Source organism: Arachis stenosperma, chromosome 2, assembly GCF_014773155.1.
Source record: "Arachis stenosperma cultivar V10309 chromosome 2, arast.V10309.gnm1.PFL2, whole genome shotgun sequence".
In the NCBI taxonomy this organism is placed as follows: domain Eukaryota; kingdom Viridiplantae; phylum Streptophyta; class Magnoliopsida; order Fabales; family Fabaceae; genus Arachis; species Arachis stenosperma.
In genome coordinates this window covers 30,008,636-30,030,421 of record NC_080378.1, presented here as the reverse complement: position 1 = coordinate 30,030,421, position 21,786 = coordinate 30,008,636, and positions in this window count along the sequence as shown.

The window sequence follows — 21,786 nt, the reverse complement described above, 5'->3', positions numbered from 1 at the left end:
TGAAAAAGGACGATCATACCATGGTGGGTTGTCTCCCACCTAGCACTTTTAGTTAAAGTCCTTAAGTTGGACATTGGATGAGCTTCCTGTTATGGTGGCTTATGCTTGAACTCATCCAGGACTCTCCACCAGTGTTTGTGATTCCAGTAACCTCCGGGGTCCCAAACTAGGCATGTAAAACCCTTGAGCAGCTTCAAAAAGATTCTTAGGCTCCCGGGGTGTTGGATGTCAGAACAGATTCCAGGATCCCAAATCTTGCTTTTACACCCGTCTTTGTGTTGATTATCATGATTCCATCCGGGTGGCAAGCAATCTGAAATTCTCACTAAAGCGGCCAAACAACTTCCTAAACCCATTCAGTTGAGCTCTATACCAACCTTTACGTTTAAGCTTAAAGCTTCCAACCATGATGAACCTTGCAGGACAATTCTTACCACTGACCATCTTCCTTTTACTCTTAATGTCACAAAGAGCTCTAAGTTGACCATCCGTCTCCAGTAGCCCATATTCAAGTGGGATTAGAAAGCTATGGGATATGAATTTTACCCACTTGAATGTTGTGAAGGATGATGGCGACTTAGGGGGAGGTATCTTTAATGAAATTGCAAGCTCCACTCCCTTGTGCTCTTCTCTGATAATTACCACCTCTTTGCAAACTTCTTCAATTTCAACCTCTTCCTCTTGGTAGCTCTCTTTCAATTCAATCTCCTTTTCATTGCTTTCCATGGGCATGGGAGGTTGTGCTTCTTCTTCTTGAATCTCCATCTCTTGATCAACCTCTTCCAAGTCTTCAACTATGATATGCTTTGGAGGTTGTACACCCTCTTCAGCATCAATTTCAACCGTCTTGGAAGGAGGCTCTATGTCTTGTCTTTCCCATGGAGGTTCTGCGTCTCCTAAGTCTTCAACCAACTCTTCTTCTTGAACAATGATAGCTTCTTCTACTTGTTCTAGTATGAATTCATGCTCTGTCTTGTCCACTGGAGTTTCTGGTATCTCCTTTATGCTATGCTCTTCACTAGACTGTCCACATGGGGTTGTGGCTGATCCTTGTGTATTTAAGCGTCTAGAAGCCCATTGAGTTAATACTTGCCCCAGTTGTTGAGTGGTTGCCTGAAATCGATCTATTGTTTCCTTGAGACGATCCTTTGCCTCTTGATGCACTCGGTTTTCATAAGTAGGATCATAATGCTCTTGGATTGATGGATATGGAGATGGTGAATATTGAAGTAGTGGTTCTTGTGAGTAATTGGGTTGAAATTGGGGTGGTTCTATATATGGTTCATATGGCTCATAAGGTGGTTGGTATGGTAGTTGAGGGTTAGGGTCATATGGTGGTGAATGGTGGAAAGGGGCTTGTGAGTGTGGTGGGTTGAGGTTGTGTTGAAAGGATGATCTCTGAGCATAGGGTGGGGCTTGTTGGTAGCTACAAGGTGGTCCACCATATCTATCAGCTTGGGATGCATTGTAGCCTGGTCTTTGTCCATGATATCTAGGATAGTGTTGTTGCCTAAAGGGTTGATTAGATCTTCTTGGCTCCATCCATCCTTGATTGGTCTGACCTTGATGCATATTCCTGCTGTGGTTTCTATTTCCTTCAACAAAGTTAGAACCAAACTCAAAGCGAGAGGGATGAGAATTCATAGTATTAGGGGAAAATAAAAACAAAAATTAATAAAAAGAAAATATTTTGAAAAGGATATAATTTTTGAAAAAGATTGGAAAATAATTTTGAAAAAGATATGATTTTTGAAAAAGATAAGATAAGATAAAAAAAATTTTAAAATAAAAATCTGAAATTTTTTTTTTGAAAAATATTTACAATAACCAATAATAAGGCACACGTTTACAATTCCCCGGCAACGGCGCCATTTTGACGTTAGGATTTTTGCCAGTAAAGAATTTCATAAAAACAGTCGCGTTGTAGATATAGTCTCTAAACCGACAGAAATCCCTTCGTACAAACATTTTGGTTGTCACAAGTAACAAACCCCTAAATAAATTGATAACCGAGTATTTAAACCTCGGGTCGTCTTCTCAAGGAATTGCAGGGAGGTATCTTCTTATTATTGGTTATGAGTTGTAAATTGGGGTTTTGGAAGTAAGGTGCGAATATATTATATGATAAGTAAAATAATACTAATAAAATCTCTTGGCAAGGTATAAGAACTGAAGGTCCTATCCCAGTTATCCTTATCAATTGTGATGAGAATTGGATTTTAATCCCACTTTGTTAACCTCTAACTATGAAGGTAAGTTAAGTGGATGAATTAATTCCAATTTTCAATCAACAATGAGTTTTATAAATCAAGAGTTACCAATTATTTAACCAAAGCCAAAGGGGGAAAAACTAAATCTAATAGAATAACAATATCCTCAGATTGGGAATAATAAAAAGGAACAATCATAAACTGAAAATGTCAATTCTAACACGGAAAATATCAACAGCCAATTGGGCAACATCAATCAAACATAATAAAAGCTTCAGAGTAATCAAAATATAAAAGAGAGATTTAAATAGAAAAAGGAATATTGAACCTGGATCGAGAGTCACTCTAGAAAGCTAAGAGAAGTCCTAAATCCTAGTTTCTAAAAATCTTAATTTCTAATCCTAATCCTAATCCTAAGAGAGAGGAGAGAACCTCTCTCAAAACTAAATCTAAATCATGGAAAGTGAATTATGAGTGCCTGATTATGAATGGATGCATTCCCCCACTTTATAGCCCCTAATCTGTGTTCTCTGGGCTGAAAACTGGGTCAGAAACAGCCCAAAAATCACTTCCAGTGCTTTCTGGTCCGTACAGGTCGCGGAAAAGTGACGCGGCCGCATGGCTCACGCAGCCGCGCGGGTTGCGTTCCTGCCAGATCACGCGTCCGCGTGACTTACGCGTTCGCATCGCCTGGCGTCGGGGCAGCTATAGCAAATTATATATCAAATTGAAGCCCCAGACGTTAGCTTTCCAACGCAACTAGAACCGCGTCGTTTGGACCTCTGTAGCTAAAGTTATAGCTGTTTGAGTGCGAAGAGGTCAGGCTGGACAGCTTAGCAATTTCTCCAACTTCTTGTATTCCTTCCACTTTTGCATGCTTCCTTTCCATCCTCCAAGCCATTCCTGCCTTATAATATCTGAAACCACTTAACACACATATCAAGGCATCTAGTGGTAATAAGAGACGATTAAACATAGAGAACTTAAGGCCAAAGAAGCATATTTTCAATCAAAGCACATAATTAGGAAGGCAAATGTAAAACCATGCAAATAGTATGAATAAGTGGGTAAAGAGTTGATAAAATCCACTCAAAGGATGTCTGGATATACAAAGTCTTTCAACAAAAGCAGCGATCATGGGTGTCATCAATGGACTGCGAGAAGGACCCTTTAGTCACTCCATATCTAAAAAGTACCCAACATCTCTCAACGAGGTTCAAGAGCGGGCGGAAAAATACATTAATATGGAGGAGAACTCCCGATTAGGAGAAACGTCAAAGACTGGATTCTCCTATCCACCTCGGGACAAGGATAAAGAGTCCAGGAAGAAAGAAGACCAACCTACTGAGAAACCTATAAAATGCCACAACTACACCCCTCTCCGGGTGTCCCTTGCGGATGTCTACCGAGAGATATGCAACACTGAGAAGATCCCACCGTCTCGCTCGATTAAACACAAAAGAGGAGAAAGTTAGACAGAGTATTGCGAATACCACTGAATCTATGGACATTCTACCAATGATTACTTCGACCTAAAGAATGTCATAGAAAAATTGGCACGAGAAGGGCGACTAGATCGGTTCTTAGCCAATAAAGTAGATGAACCGAGGAAGAGAAGAAAGGAAGAAGAGGTCGGATGAGTTGAACGTCCACCTCACACCCTTGAGAGACATGTTTATATGATAAATGGAGGATTCGCAGGAGGAGGGATCTCTAAATCATCTCACAAAAGACACCTTAAAAAGGTATATCATGTCGGAGAAGGGGACAGGTCACCCGACCTCCCCACTATTACCTTTACCCAAGAAGACGCAACGGGTATCATCCTGGGGCATGATGATCCCATGGTCATTACCATCATACTCGCCAATACTAATCTCCATTGAACGTTGTTGACCAAGGAAGTTCTGCAAATATCTTATTCAAATCCGCCTTTGACAAGCTCGACCTGCAAGAAAAAGAGCTCAGAGCATATCCGAACAGCTTGTTTGGACTCAGAGACACCCCAATTCAACCCCTTGGATACATCTCACTGCACACAACCTTTTGAAAAGGAACTCGGTCAAAGACGATAAGCATATACTACATCGTAGTCAACGTGAGCTCAGCATATAATTCCCTAATAGGTCGGACAACCATGAACCAGCTCGCCGCATTAGTCGCCACTCCACACTTGTGTATGAAGTTCCCAACTCCAGAAGGGATCGCCATGATAAAGGGAGACTAGAAGCTTGTGCGACGCTGCTACAACGGAAGATTGACAGCCTTATCCAGATTCCTAGCTAGATCAGCTTTAAGATCCCTCCCTTTCTATGCAACATTAAGGAAAAGGAAAAGGTTCGAATGGACCCCAGAATGTGAACAAGCCTTCCAGGATTTCAAGAAATTCTTGAGACAATCACCCATCCTTACCCCGACTACGGAAAGGCGAGGAACTCATATTATATCTCGCCATAGGAAGTCGAGCAATAGCTTCAGTGCTAGTTAGAGAAGACGAAAGTGAGCAACAACCCGTTTACTTTATCAGTAAGGCTCTACAAGGAGCTGAACTAAACTATCAAAAGATAGAAAACTTTGCCTACGCCCTTATACTCACTTCTCGATGACTTCACCCATACTTTCAAGCTCACACTATAAGAGTACGGACCAACCAACCCATAAAAGGCATCTTACAGAAAACAGATTTAGCCAGAAGAATCCTAAAATGGGCAGTCGATTCATCTGAATTTGACCTCAAATATTGTTCATACCCTGGGTCGAGCTGTCCGACCCGGGATGTTCTACAAACAAAGCGACCGACCTCTTCCGGTCAGGATGACCCCACCACTTCTTAAAGAGCTCGGCCAAAGTCACAGGAAAGCCCAATAAAAGGGCCTAAGCAGAGGAACACGACCCGAATCCAAGGGCGGTCCAAGCCTATAGAGATAAAGGCGGTTCCCTTAAAGATAAGATGACCTCGCTCGAAGATAAAGATAAGATAAGATAACTAACTTATCTTATCTAAGAAGGTCACTCTATGCCATTATAAATACACTGGAGCACCCAGGTATAACTCATACTCTGATTCTACTCAATACCTGCTTAATACCTTGCTAACTTAAGCATCGGAGTCCCTTGCAGGTACCCCCCACCCTCCGGGGACGAAGGATCAGCACTACCACCAAGTCCAACAAGTCAGACACAACCGCTCCAACTAGCACAGAAGATCTCATCCGAGATCGACCTCCAGTTTCAGGTAACCTTCGGAACATTGGCGCCATTGCCGGGGACCTGGAAGTCATCCCATCACCATGGCGGATGACCATGACAACAACCACGACTCAGATCTAGAGGATAGAATGCCACACAAAAACACGGACACTACACCAAAGGATACTCCTCAACTTAACAACGAAAAGGATTCTCCAAACACAGGAGCCATTGAGGCGCTTCAAGATCGATTAAAGCAACTCGAGAAAGAAGCCCAACATCAACGTGAAAAAGAAGAGGATCTACATTGGGAGATAAGGTGACGCCGGGAATTAGAAGATAAGCTTCTAAAACTCGAAGCCGATCTCAAAACCAAAGCTATTCGATCCACTCCAAAGGATAGCTCTCGCAAGGATCAAGATCCATTCACCAAGGAAATCATGAAGACCAAAATCCCAAAGGACTTCAAACTTCCGGATATGACTCTGTATGACGGCACTTCAGACCCCAACCATCATCTCAGCAATTTCAGAAGTAGAATGTACCTCACTGACGCCTCGGATGCAGTTCATTGTAAAGCCTTTCCAACAACTCTTACCAAGACAGCCATTAGATGGTTCGACAACATACCTCCAAGGTCCATCTCGAGCTTCGATGACCTGGCCAAAAAATTCCTGGCCAGATTTTCCATATAAAAAGATAAGGCTAAACACGCCTCCAACCTACTAGGGATCAAGCAAGGAGATCAGGAAAGTCTTCGTAACTATATGGAAAGATTCAACAAAACATGCATGGACATACAAAGTCTACCAACAGAAGCTGCCATTATGGGCCTCATAAATGGCCTACGAGAAGGACCTTTTAGCCAATCTATATCTAAGAAATATCCTACATCCCTGGACGAAGTACAAGAATGGGCGCAGAAGTACATCAACGTGGAGGAGAATTCACGACTTGGGGAAGCCTTAAGGTTCGGTTCTGCCTACCGAGACAAAGATAAAGAATCTAAGAAAAAGGAAGATCGCTCCGGGGAGAAAATCAAAAAATATCATAACTACACCCCTCTTAGGGTATCCTTGGTAGATGTTTACAAAGAAGTCTGCCATACGGAAAAAAAAACCCCAGCTCGGCCACTCAAAGGCAAAAGAGGAGGAGGAAATCGGAATGACTACTGTGAGTATCATTGAGTCCGAGGACATTCCACCAACGAATGCTTCGACTTGAAAAATGTCATAGAAAAATTAGTAAGAGAAGGAAAACTATATCAGTTTTTGGCCAACCGGGATGAAGAGCCAAGAAAAAGAAGAAGGGATGAAGATGTCGGACGGTCTGAGCGATCACCTCGCACACCGGAAAGACACGTCCACATGATACACGGCGAATTCGCAGAAGGAGGAATATCCAAATCATCCCGCAAGCGACACCTCAAAGAAGTATACCATGTCGAAGGAAAGGAGGAGGCGCCAGACATCCCAGCAATTACGTTTACCAAAGAAGATGCATCCAGAATCATCTCAGGACACGACGACCCTATGGTTATCACTATCATACTGGTAAACGCCAACCTCCATCGTACATTAATTGACCAAGGAAGCTCCGCCGACATCTTATTCAAAACTGCCTTTGACAAGCTCGGCTTAGAAGAAAAAGAGCTAAGAGCATACCCAAACAGCCTGTTCGGACTTGGGGATACCCCAGTACAACCACTGGGATACGTATCGTTATATACAACCTTTGGAAAGGGGAACCAATCCAGAACACTCAAGATAGAATACATCATGGTCAACGTAAGCTCAGCCTACAATGCCTTAATAGGTCAGACAACGTTAAACCAAATCGGCGCAATAGTTTCAACTCCACATCTATGTATGAAATTTCCAACTGCAGAAGGGATAGCTACAATAAAAGCATATCAAAGGATGGCGCGTCGCTGTTATAACAAAAGTCTAAACCTCAGAGGCAAAGGAGAAGAGTTCCACACAGTCGAACTTGGTAGAGTTTAGAGACAAGAAGAACTCCAACCACAGCCCGAAGGTGAAGTAGAGAAAGTTCAGATCGGAGACACCTCGGAAAAGACAACTAATATTGGCACGATCCTGAAAGGAGACACAAAAGAATCACTCATATTGTTCCTACGAGATAATGATGATCTCTTCGCATGGAAAGCCGCTGACATGCCAGGCATGGATTCCGAACTAATGAGCCACAAGTTGGCAGTATATCCGGGATCCCGGCCGGTACAACAAAGACGAAGAAAACTCGGACCAGAACGGTCTCAGGCTGTGGCAGAACAGGTGCAAGCACTGCTAGAGGCAAGATTCATAAGAGAAGTTAAGTACCCACTATGGCTAGCAAACGTCGTCTTGGTGAAAATGTCAAATGGGAAGTGGCGAATGTGCACCGACTACACCGACCTCAACAAAGCCTGCCCAAAAGATCCTTATCCACTCCCAAGCATCGACGCTCTAGTAGACGCCTCATCGGGATATAAGTATATCTCGTTTATGGACGCATACTCGGGGTACAACCAGATCCCAGTGTATCCACCGGATCAAGAAAAAACCTCGTTTCTAATACCCAAAGCAAACTATTGCTACATCGTAATGCCTTTCGACCTTAAGAACGCGGGAGCTACTTATCAAAGGCTAATGAATAAGGTATTCTCAGACCACATCGGAAAAATCATGGAGGTCTACGTGGATGACATGTTGATAAAGACACAAAGTGAAGAGACATTACTGACCGACTTGATTCAAGTGTTCGACACCATACAGAAGCATGGCATGCGACTTAACCCGGCTAAATGCACCTTCGCAGTGGAAGCAGGTAAGTTCTTGGGCTTTATGCTCACACAAAGAGGAATCGAAGCGAATCCAGATAAATGCCAGGCCATACTCAACATGAAGAGCCCAACCTGCGCCAAAGAGATACAACAACTCAATAGGAGATTGGCGGCCTTGTCCAGATTCCTAGCAGGGTCAGCGATAAGATCCCTTCCTTTCTACGCTACTTTAAGGAAGGGAAAAAACTTCGAGTGGACAACGGAATGCGAGCAAGCCTTCTGAGACTTCAAAGAATTCTTGGGACGGCCACCTATCCTATCTCGACCACAAGAAGGAGCACCACTCATATTATACCTCGCAGTAGGAAGTCGGACAATAGCTTCAGCACTAATTAAAGAAGATGAGGGTGGGCAACAACCCATCTACTTCATTAGTAAAGTACTGCAGGGGTTAGAGCTGAACTACCAGAAAATAGAGAAGTTTGCCTACGCTCTCATATTAACATCCCGACGACTTTGCCCGTACTTCCAAGCTCATACCATTAAGGTTCGGTCCAACCAGCCCATAAAAGGGATATTGCAGAAAACAGATCTAGCAGGAAGAATCCTACAATGGGCAATCGAATTGTCCGAGTTCGACCTCCAATACGAGGCGTGGACAGCCATTAAGTCACAATACCTGGCCGACTTCATTGCAAAATTCACAGACATCCCGGAGATCCCCATAGAGTGGAATATATACCTGGATGGTTCCTCGAATAAAACCAGACGCGGTGCAGGTGTGATAATCGAAAGCAACCAAGGAACCTAACTTGAGCTTTCCCTCAAATTCGGATTTCCGGCCTCGAACAACCAGGCAGAATATGAAGCGTTATTAGCTGGTTTGAAGCTGGCTAGGGAGGTTGGAGCTCAGAAACTCAACATCTACAGTGATTCACAAGTCGTTACCTCAAAAATAAAAGGGAGCTACCAAGCCAAAGACCCTACCATGAAAAAATATTTGGATAAAACCAAGGAACAGCACGGTCAACTCGGGGAATATAGGATCTACCACATACCCCGCGAGCAAAACGCCCGAGCTAACGCACTCTCAAAACTAGCCAGCACCAAACCAGGGTGCAACAATAGAAGCCTCATGGTGCACGAAATTGCAATCACACTTTGCAATCCCGCACAACTAACCAGCAAGTGCACTGGGTCGTCCAAGTAATACCTTACGTGAGTAAGGGTCGATCCCACGGAGATTGTCGGCTTGAAGCAAGCTATGGTTATCTTGTAACTCTTAGTCAGGATATCAAAGATTATCAGGATTGATTGTAAAAAGCAAAAGAACATAAAACAGGTACTTGAATAGCAGTGATGGAGAATAGGTTGAGGTTTTGGAGATGCTCTGTCTTCTGAACCTCTGCTTTCCTACTGTCTTCTTCTTCAAACACGCAAGGCTCCTTCCATGGCAAGCTGTATGTAGGGTTTCACCGTTGTCAATGGCTACCTCCCATCCTCTGAGTGGAAATGTTCAACGCACCCTGTCACGGCACGGCTATCCAGCTGTCGGTTCTCGATCATGTTGGAATAGAATCCAGTGATTCTTTTGCGTCTGTCACTAACGCCCCACAATCGTGAGTTTGAAGCTCATCACAGTCATTCAATCATTGAATCCTACTCAGAATACCACAGACAAGGTTTAGACCTTCCGGATTCTCTTGAATGCCGCCATCAATTCTAGCTTATACCACGAAAATTCTGATTAAGGAATCCAAGAGATATCTACTCAATCTAAGGTAGAACAGAGGTGGTTGTCAGGCACGCGTTCCTAGTTGAGAATATGATGAGTGTCACGGATCATCACATTCATCCGGGTTAAGAACAAGTGATATCTTAGAACGGAAGCAAGCATGATTGAATAAGAAACAGTAGTAATTGCATTAATCCATCAAGACACAGCAGAGCTCCTCACCCCCAACCATGGGGTTTAGAGACTCATGCTGTAGAAGATACAATGAGAAACGTGTAAAGTGTCATGAGGTACAGATACAATGTCAAAAGATCCTATTAATAGTGAACTAGTAACCTAGGGTTTACAGAAATGAGTAAATGACAGAAAAATCCACTTCCGGGCCCACTGGTGTGTGCTTGGGCTGAGCATTGAATCATTTTCGTGTAGAGACTCTTTCTGGAGTTAAATGCCAGCTTTTATGCCAGTTTGGGCGTTTAACTCCAATTTTTATGCCAGTTCCAGCGTTAAACGTTGGGAATTCTGAAGCTGATTTGCAACGCCGGTTTGGGCCATCAAATCTCGGGCAAAGTATGGACTATTATACATTTCTGGAAAGCCCAGGATGTCTACTTTCCAACCCCATTGAGAGCGTGCCAATTAGGCTTCTGTAGCTTCAGAAAATCCACTTCGAGTGTAGGGAGGTCAGAATCCAACAGCATCTGCAGTCCTTTTCAGTCTCTGAATCAGATTTTTGTTTAGGTCCCTCAATTTCATCCAGAAAATACCTGAAATCACAGAAAAACACACAAACTCATAGTAAAGTCTAGAAAAGTGAATTTTAACTAAAAACTAATAAAAATGTAATAAAAACTAACTAAAATATACTAAAAACATACTAAAAACAATGCCAAAAAGCGTACAAATTATCCGCTCATCACAACACCAAACTTAAATTGTTGCTTGTCCCCAAGCAACTGAAAATAAAATAAGATAAAAAGAAGAGAATATGCAATGAATTCCAAAAACATCTATAAAGATCAGTATTAATTAGATGAGCGGGGCTTTTAGCTTTTTGCCTCTGAACAGTTTTGGCATCTCACTCTATCCTTTGAAATTCAGAATGATTGGCTTCTATAGGAACTCAGAATCCAGATAGTGTTATTGATTCTCCTAGTTAAGTATGATGATTCTTGAACACAGCTACTTTATGAGTCTTGGCCGTGGCCCAAAGCACTCTGTCTTCCAGTATTACCACCGGATACATACATGCCACAGACACATAATTGGGTGAACCTTTTCAGATTGTGACTCAGCTTTGCTAGAGTCCCCAATTAGAGGTGTCCAGGATTCTTAAGCACACTCTTTTTGCCTTGGATCACACTTTATTTCTTTCTTTTTCTTTCCCTTTTTTTTTCTCCCTTTTTTTTCGTTTTTTTTTTCTTTTTCTCTTTTTTTTTCGCTTCCATTTTTTTTTGTATTCACTGCTTTTTCTTGCTTCAAGAATCATTTTTATGATTTTTCAGATCCTCAGTAACATGTCTCCTTTTTCATCATTCTTTTAAGAGCCAACCAATCATGAACAACAAATTCAAAAGACATATGCACTGTTTAAGCATACATTCAGAAAACAAAAGTATTGCCACCACATCAAAATAATTAATCTGTTATAAAATTCAAAATTCATGCAATTCTTCTCTTTTTCAATTAAGAACATTTTTCATTTAAGAAAGGTGATGGATTCATAGGACATTCATAACTTTAAGGCATAGACACTAAGACACTAATGATCACAAGACACAAACATGGATAAACATAAGCATGAAATTCGAAAAACAAGAAAATAAAGAACAAGGAAATTAAAGAACGGGTCCACCTTAGTGATGGCGGCTTGTTCTTCATCTTGAAGATCTTATGGAGTGCTTGAGCTCCTCAATGTCTCTTCCTTGCTTTTGTTGCTCCTCTCTCATGATTCTATGATCTTCTTTAATTTCATGGAGGAGGATGGAATGTTCTTGGTGCTCCACCCTTAGATGTCCCATGTTGGAACTCAATTCTCCTAGGGAGGTGTTGATTTGCTCCCAATAGTTTTGTGGAGGAAAGTGCATCCCTTGAGATGAATCTCTCCATCTCCCATGGCTCTGAGGTGGAAGCTTTTGCCTTCCCTTTCCTCTTTCTAGAGGTTTCTCCGGCCTTAGGTGCCAAAACTGGTTATGGAGAAACAAAAAGCAACGCTTTTACCACACCAAACTTAGAAGGTTTGCTTGTCTTCGAGCAAAAGAAGAAAGAAGAGAGAGAGTGGTGGGGTAGGTGAGGATCCTGTGGGGTTCACAGATCCTGAGGTGTCAAGGATAATTCATCCCTGCACCAAGTGGCGAGCAAAAATGCTCCTACTGCCAATCCTGGCGTTAAACGCCGGGCTGGTGCCCATTTATGGCGTTTAACGCCAGCTTGGTGCCCATTCCTGGCGTTTAACGCCAGTCTGGTGCCCCTTTCTGGCGTTAAACGCCCAGAATGGTGCCAGACTGGGCGTTAAACGCCCATTTGCTGCCTTTACTGGCGTTTAAACGCCAGCAAGGTTTTCCTCCAGGGTGAGCTATTTTTCTTTCTGTTTTTTCATTCTGTTTCCGCTTTTTCAATTGATTTTGTGACTTTCCATGATCATCAACCTATAGAAAACATAAAATAACAAAGGAAAATAATAAATATAACATTGGGTTGCCTCCCAACAAGCGCTTCTTTAATGTCAGTAGCTTGACAGTGGGCTCTCATGGAGCCTCACAGATGTTCAGAGCAATGTTGGAACCTATCCAACACCAAACTTAGAGTTTGGTTGTGACCTCCCAACACCAAACTTAGAGTTTGACTGTGGGGGCTCTATTTGACTCTGTTTTGAGAGAAGCTCTTCATGCTTCCTCTCCATGGTTACAGAAGGAGAACCTTGAGTCTTATAGTTTGTCTGCAAGCCACGGAGCTTCCTGAATAGCAAATAATTGCTCATCCAGAAAGGCTTCAGAGATCTCAGTAGGAGGGATAGATGCTCCTGCTACTGGTTCTATCCGGGACAGGTGATCAGCTACTTGATTATCTGTCCCTTTTCTGTCTCTTATTTCTATATCAAACTCCTGCAGAAGCAACACCCATCTTATGAGCCTGGGTTTTGAATCCTGCTTTATGAGTAGATATTTAAGAGCAGCATGGTCAGTGTACACAATCACTTTTGATCCTACTAAATAAGATCTGAACTTGTCAATGGCATAAACCACTGCAAGTAACTCCTTTTCTGTGGTTGTGTAGTTCTTCTGTGCATCATTTAGAATACGGTTGCCATAATAAATGACGTGCAGAAGCTTACCATGCCTTTGTCCCAGTACTGCACCAATGGCATGGTCACTGGCATCACACATTAGTTCAAATGGTAATGTCCAGTCTGGTGCAGAAATGACTGGTGTTGTGACCAGCTTAGCTTTCAGATTTTCAAACGCCTGCAGACACTCATTATCAATAATAAATGGAGTGTCAGCAGCTAGCAGATTACTCAGAGGTTTGGCAATTTTTGAAAAATCCTTTATAAACCTTCTGTAGAATCCTGCATGCCCCAGAAAGCTTCTGATTGCCTTAACATTGGTAGGTGGTGGTAATTTTTCAATTACTTCAACTTTAGCTTGATCCACCTCTATTCCTTTGTTTGAAATTTTATGCCCAAGGACAATTCCTTCAGTCACCATAAAGTGACATTTTTCCCAGTTTAAAACTAGGTTGGTCTCTTGGCATCTTTTCAGAACAAGTGCTAGATGGTTAAGGCAGGAGCTGAATGAGTCTCCAAATACTGAAAAGTCATCCATGAAGACTTCCAGAAATTTCTCTACCATATCTGAGAAGATAGAGAGCATGCACCTCTGAAAGGTTGCAGGTGCATTGCACAAACCAAAAGGCATCCTTCTGTAGGCAAATACTCCAGAAAGACATGTAAATATTATTTTCTCTTGGTCCTGAGGATCTACTGCAATTTGGTTGTAACCTGAGTAGCCGTCCAAAAAGCAGTAGTATTCATGACCTGCTAGTCTCTCTAGCATCTGGTCTATGAATGGTAAAGGAAAATGATCCTTTCTGGTGACTGTATTGAACCTTCTGTAGTCAATACACATGCGCCACCCTGTAACTGTTCTTGTAGGAACTAGTTCATTCTTTTCATTATGAACCACTGTCATGCCTCCCTTCTTAGGGACAACGTGGACAGGGCTCACCCAGGGGCTATCAGAAATAGGATAAATAATCCCAGCCTCTAGTAACTTAGTGACCTCTTTCTGCACCACCTCCTTCATGGCTGGATTTAGCCGCCTTTGTGGTGGAACCACTGGCTTAGCCTCATCCTCCAATAGGATCTTGTGCATGCATTTTTCTGGGCTAATGCCCTTAAGATCACCTATGGACCACCCAAGAGCTGTTTTGTGTGTCCTTAGCACTTGAATTAGTGCTTCCTCTTCCTGTGGATTTAGAGCAGAGCTTATGATCACTGGAAAAGTGTCACCTTCTCCCAGAAATGCATATTTCAGGGATGGTGGTAGTGGTTTGAGCTCTGGTTTAGGAGGCTTATCTTCTTTCTGAGGAATTTTCAGAATTTCTTTTATTTCCTTTAGTTCCTCCAGATCAGGCTGAACATCTTTAAAGATGTCATCTAGCTCTGATTCAAGACTTTCAGTCATATTGACCTCCTCCACCAAAGAGTCAATAATATCAGTGCTCATGCAGTCATTTGATGTGTCTGGATGCTGCATAGCTTTGACAACATTCAACTTGAACTCATCCTCATTGACTCTCAGGGTTATTTCCCCTTTTTGTACATCAATGAGAGTTCGTCCAGTTGCTAAGAAAGGTCTTCCTAGAATGAGAGTTGCACTCTTGTGCTCCTCCATTTCCAGCACTACAAAGTCAGTTGGAAAGGCAAATGGCCCAACCTTGACAATCATGTCCTCAATTATGCCTGATGGATATTTAATGGAGCCATCAGCAAGTTGGAGGCATATCCGGGTTGGTTTGACTTCTTCAGTCAACCCAAGCTTTCTGATAGTGGATGCAGGTATTAGATTGATGCTTGCTCCAAGGTCACACAGGGCTGTCTTGGTGCAAGCACCTTCTAATGTGCATGGTATCATAAAACTTCCTGGATCTTGAAGCTTTTCTGGTAAGCTTTTCAGAATGACTGCACTGCATTCTTCAGTGAGAAATACTTTTTCAATTTCTCTCCAATCCTTCTTATGACTTAAGATCTCTTTCATGAACTTAGCATAAGAAGGTATTTGCTCAAGTGCCTCTGCAAACGGAATCTTTATTTCAAGAGTCCTTAGGTAGTCTGCAAAGCAGGCAAATTGCTTATCCTGCTCCGCTTGACGGAGCTTCTGAGGATAAGGCATCTTGGCTTTATATTCTTCAACCTTAGTTGCTGCAGGTTTATTCCTTACAGAAGTGGTTGGAGAAGCCTTTTTAGAGGGGTTACTATCAGCACTCTCAGGTGTCTGGTTCCCCTTTTGCGTTTGAACGCCAGGATTGGGCAGGGAATGGGCGTTTAACGCCAGCTTTCCCCCCTTTTCTGGCGTTTGAATGCCAATAGTATTCCTCCCTGGGCTCTTACTGTCCTCAGAGGGATTTTGGATAGTGGTTTGGCTATCCTCTGTCAATTGTTCCTTTATTGACTTTTTGCTACTTTGAGCAGTGTTATTCAATGTCTTCCCACTCCTCAGTTGAACTGCTTGGCATTCTTCTGTTATCTGTTTAGACAGCTGCTGTTTTACCTGATTCAACTGTACTTTTATGTTCTTGTTAGCAATTCTAGTCTCTTGGAGCATTTCTTTAAATTCTGCTAACTGTTTTGTCATCAGGTGTAAATGTTGATTAAGCTCAACCATCTGTTCTTGAGGATTAGGATCAGTGGCTAATGCCATAACTTCTTTTTGTGTAGAGGATTCATTGCTAGAGTACAAATGTTGATTTCTAGCAACAGTATCTATAAGCTCTTGAGCTTCCTCAATCGTCTTCCTCATATGTATAGATCCACCAGCTGAGTGGTCTAGAGACATCTGAGCTTTTTCTATAAGCCCATAGTAGAAAATGTCTAACTGTACCCACTCTGAAAACATTTCAGAGGGGCGTTTTCTTAGCATACCTCTATACCTCTCCCAGGCATTATAAAGGGATTCATTATCCTCTTGTTTAAAGCCTTGGATGTCCAGCCTTAGCTGTGTCATCCTTTTTGGAGGGTAAAATTGATTCAGGAATTTGTCTGATAACTGTTTCCATGTCTTTATGCTTGCTGTAGGTTGGTTATTCAACCACCTCTTAGCTTGATCTTTTACAGCAAATGGAAACAGTAATAGTCTGTAGACATCTTGATCCACCTCTTTATCACGTACTGTGTCAGCAATTTGTAAGAATTGTGCCAGAAACTCAGTAGGTTCTTCCTGTGGAAGACCGGAATACTGGCAATTTTGCTGCACTATGATAATGAGTTGAGGATTTAGCTCAAAGCTGCTTGCTTTAATGGGAGGTATACAGATGCTACTCCCATATGCAGCTGTAATAGGGTTAGCATATGACCCCAGAGTCCTTCTGGACTGCTCAATTCCACTTAGGTCCATGATGGAGAAAGGGAAATGATATGGATTGCAAGTAGATTATTTATTTATTTATTTATTTATTTTTAAAAGTGACCGAAAAAAATATAAAATAAAATAAATAGAGAATAAAATAAAATTTCAAAAATTAACAGAAAATAAAATCAAAGCAAATTGAAGACTGAATCAATTAGTTAATTAAAAAGATTTTGAAATCAGTAATTGAAAAGATATGATTGAAAATTATTTTGAAAAAGATTTGATTTTTTTTTTGAAATGAGGAAAGAGAAAAACAACAAAATGACACCAAACTTAAAATTTTTAGAAAACCAAACACAAATTTTCGAAAATTTTAAAGGAAAAACACAAGGAGGACACCAAACTTAGAATTTTTAAAGAACAAGAAAGGACTAAGAACATGCAAATTCAAAAAAAATCAAAAGAAAACAAAGGCATGCAATTGACACCAAACTTAAAATATGAAACTAGACTCAAATAAAAGACTCTAAACCAACAAACATAAAACAGTCCTAATCTAAGCAACAAGATAAACCGTCAGTTGTCCAAACTCGAACAATCCCCGGCAACGGCGCCAAAAACTTGGTGCACGAAATTGCAATCACACTTTGCAATCCCGCACAACTAACCAGCAAGTGCACTGGGTCGTCCAAGTAATACCTTACGTGAGTAAGGGTCGATCCCACGGAGATTGTCGGCTTGAAGCAAGCTATGGTTATCTTGTAACTCTTAGTCAGGATATCAAAGATTATCAGGATTGATTGTAAAAAGCAAAAGAACATAAAATAAGTACTTGAATTGCAGTGATGGAGAATAGGTTGAGGTTTTGGAGATGCTCTGTCTTCTGAACCTCTGCTTTCCTACTGTCTTCTTCTTCAAACACGCAAGGCTCCTTCCATGGCAAGCTGCATGTAGGGTTTCACCGTTGTCAATGGCTACCTCCCATCCTCTCAATGGAAATGTTCAACGCACCCTGTCACGGCACGGCTATCCAGCTGTCGGTTCTCGATCATGTCGGAATAGAATCCAGTGATTCTTTTGCGTCTGTCACTAACGCCCCACAATTGCGAGTTTGAAGCTCGTCACAGTCATTCAATCATTGAATCCTACTCAGAATACCACAGACAAGGTTTAGACCTTCCGGATTCTCTTGAATGCCGCCATCAATTCTAGCTTATACCACGAAGATTCTGATTAAGGAATCTAAGAGATATCTACTCAATCTAAGGTAGAACGGAGGTGGTTGTCAGGCACGCGTTCCTAGTTGAGAATATGATGAGTGTCACGGATCATCACATTCATCCGGGTTAAGAACAAGTGATATCTTAGAACGGAAGCAAGCATGATTGAATAAGAAACAGTAGTAATTGCATTAATCCATCAAGACACAGCAGAGCTCCTCACCCCCAACCATGGGGTTTAGAGACTCATGCTGTAGAAGATACAATGAGAAACGTGTAAAGTGTCATGAGGTACAGATACAATGTCAAAAGATCCTATTAATAGTGAACTAGTAACCTAGGGTTTACAGAAATGAGTAAATGACAGAAAAATCCACTTCCGGGCCCACTTGGTTTGTGCTTGGGCTGAGCATTGAAGCATTTTCGTGTAGAGACTCTTTCTGGAGTTAAACGCCAGCTTTTATGCCAGTTTGGGCGTTTAACTCCAATTTTTATGCCAGTTCCAGCGTTAAACACTGGGAATTCTGAAGCTGATTTGCAACGCCGGTTTGGGCCATCAAATCTCGGGCAAAGTATGAACTATTATACATTGCTGGAAAGCCCAGGATGTCTACTTTCCAACGCCATTGAGAGTGTGCCAATTGGGCTTCTGTAGCTCCAGAAAATCCACTTCGAGTGCAGGGAGGTCAGAATCCAACAGCATATGCAGTCCTTTTCAGTCTCTGAATCAGATTTTTGCTCAGGTCCCTCAATTTCAGCCAGAAAATACCTGAAATCACAGAAAAACACAAAAACTCATAGTAAAGTCCAGAAAAGTGAATTTTAACTAAAAACTAATAAAAATGTAATAAAAACTAACTAAAATATACTAAAAACATACTAAAAACAATGCCAAAAAGCGTACAAATTATCTGCTCATCACCTCATCCAGGAAATACTGCTGAACCCGTCAATATCGGAAGAAGAAAAAGTCCTAGCCATAACAGGTCGGGATCAAGGATGGATGACCCCCATAATTAACTACCTCAAAACAGAAGCGCTCCCTACAGAAGAAAAGGAGGCAAAGAGGTTAAAAAGGGAGGCACAGTACTACACTATCATAAACAACACCCTATACAAAAAAGGGATCTCAGTACCATTGTTAAAATGCGTACTGATAAACCCCATTTGTAGGGTTTATCTTGTGCTTGATTTAGGGGATTTTATAACCTTTTACCCACATTTATTCAATGAAATAGTATGGTTTTATAACTTCTCCCTTAATTGTGCTTAAGAGTGAAAACATGCTTTTTAGGTCTTAAAATAGCTAAATTTAATTCACCTTGATTCCATTAGATGCCTTGATATGTTTGCTAAGTGATTTCAGATTTAGGAGGCAAATATTGGATAAAGGGAATGAAAGAAAAGCATGTAGAAATGGAGAACTCATGAAGAAATAAAGGAATCGCAAAAGCTGTCAAGCCGACCTCTTCGCACTTCATTGACCATAACTTGAGCTACAGAGGTCCAAATGATGCAGTTCTAGTTGGGTTAGAAAGCTAACATGTGGGGCTTCAAAATGATATAAGATTTGCCATAGTTGCTACACGTATGGTGACGCGCACGCGCACTATACGTGCACACGTCGTTGCTACCATATGATCCATTTAAAGCAATACGTGGCCAGTGAATTCTAAAGCCTTGTGGGCCCAATCCAACTCATTTCTGATGCTATTTAAACCAAGGATTGAAGGGGGAATGGAGATACTTTCATACTTTAGAAGTTAGTTACCATTAGTTTAGTTGAGTTAAATTTAGTAGTTAGAGTTAGTTTCTAGAGAGAGAAGCTCTCACTTCTCTTTAGGATTAGGATTAAGATTAGGTTTAGTTCTTAGATCTAGGTTTTAATTCATCTTCTTCTACTTCTATCCTCTTAATTCCTTGTTATTACATTCATCTTCCTCTATTCTTTTGTTGTAATTTCCTTTATGTTGTTCTTGTATTTTGTTGTAGATCTACTTTTGTTTCTTCTACTCTCTTTCAATTCAATCAAGGTAATTCATAATAAATGTGTTTCTTTTGATTGTTGTTGTTAATTCCTTTCAATAATTGTTGTTAGATTTCATTCTTGTTGTCAATTTACTATGCTTTTCTTTTGTGCCTTCCAAGTGTTTGAGAAAATGCTTGGTTAGATTCTAGAGTAGAGTTTTATGTTCTTGGCTTGGAAAGGTAACTTAGGAACTCTTGAGTTACTAATGTCCAAGTAATTGATGATTGGGATCCATTGACTCTAGTTCTCACTAATTGAATTAGTGGAGAGTTAGGACTTATGGACTAGGATTGATATAGCTCATTTGACTTTCCTTTACTACTAGTTAGAGGATGATTTAATGAGATTAATCCTTGCCAATTCTCATATTGTGGTTAGTGATTAGGATAGAGATCCTTGACCACCAACCCTTGCCAAGACCTTTTTAGGCCTTAGTTTACTTTCTTGCCATTTATCTTTCATGTTTCTTATTAAAACCCCAAAAATAACTCACAACCAATAACAAAACACTTCATTACAATTTCTAGGGAGAACGACCCGAGGTTCAATACTTCGGTTTATAAATTTAGGGGTTTGTTACTTGTGACAAACAATCTTTTGTATGAAAGGATTATTGCTTGGTTTAGAAACTATACTTTACAACGAGATTTCATTAGTAAATTTCTAAACCGTCAAAAATCTGATCATCACGTACCGACCTCCAATACAAAGAGAGTCTTGGAGGAAGTACACAGCGGCATTTGTGGCAATCATCTCGGAGCGCAAGCTCTCACCAAAAAGGTACTCCGGATTCTATTGGCCAACTCTGCGAAAGGAAGCTACAGAATTTTTAAAGACATGTCCACCATGTCAGAAGCATGCCAACTTTCACATCGCACCGCCAGAAAAGCTCATCAGCGTGACCTCACCCTGGCCATTTGCAAAGTGGGGACTCGATCTTCTCGGACCTTTTCCCCAAGGATCGGGACAAGTCAAATTCCTCATAGTAGGGGTAGGCTATTTCACAAAATGGATCGAGGCAGAACCCCTAGCCAACGCCACTGCTCAAAGAAGTTGGAAATTCCTATATAGGAGCATCATTACAAGGTTCGGGGTCCCATACTCCATTACCACAGATAATGGCACCCAATTCACAGATGCAGGCTTCAGAAAACTAGTGGCCAACTTGAATATAAAACACCAGTTCACCTCCGTCGAACATCCTCAAGCGAATGGACAAGCCGAAGCGGCCAACAAAGTCATATTGGCCGGGCTGAAACGGAGACTGCAAGAAACAAAGGGAGCTTGGGCCGAGGAACTTCCACAAGTTCTATGGGCGTATCGAACAACCCCCATTCTACTACGAATGATTCACCTTTTTTATTAGCATACGGAGTGGAGGCAATGATTCCAATAGAAGTTGAGGAAGGGTCTCCCTGAGTAGTCCACTACAATGAACAAACCAACTCTCAACTTCAAAGAGAAGAGCTCGACCTACTTCTGGAAATCCAAGAAAGAGCTCAGATCAAAGAAGAAGCACTAAAGCGGCGAATGGCTTCCAGGTATAATCAAAAGGTAGTGCCAAGAGGTTTCGCTGAGAACAATCTCATCTTAATCCAAAATGATATTGGAACAACTCGACCCGGAGAAGGAAAGCTGGCAGCGAACTGGAAAGGACCCTACCGAGTCAAAGAAGTACTTGGGAAGGGCTACTACAGACTGCCCAAACTCGAGGGATGAGAACTCCTCAGATCATGGCACGCCTGTAACCTAAGAAGGTACTATAGCTAGGAAAGGTAAAAGATCTCATCACAAGATGCACTCTTTTTCCTGAAAAGGTTTTTTAATGAGGCATCAAGACTGAGATTCAATCTGACTTAAGGGTACAAAAAACTCCCGCATATATATATTTGCACTTTCTTTGAATAAAATACATTTCAGATATTCTACAAATTCCCAAGACGCATTAATCTGAAGCATTCATCGTCCGATTATAAAACAACAGATCGACAGAAAGTGAAGAACAGATTCACTGTACGATATCGATAGGAATGATCGTCCGACAAAGGTGAA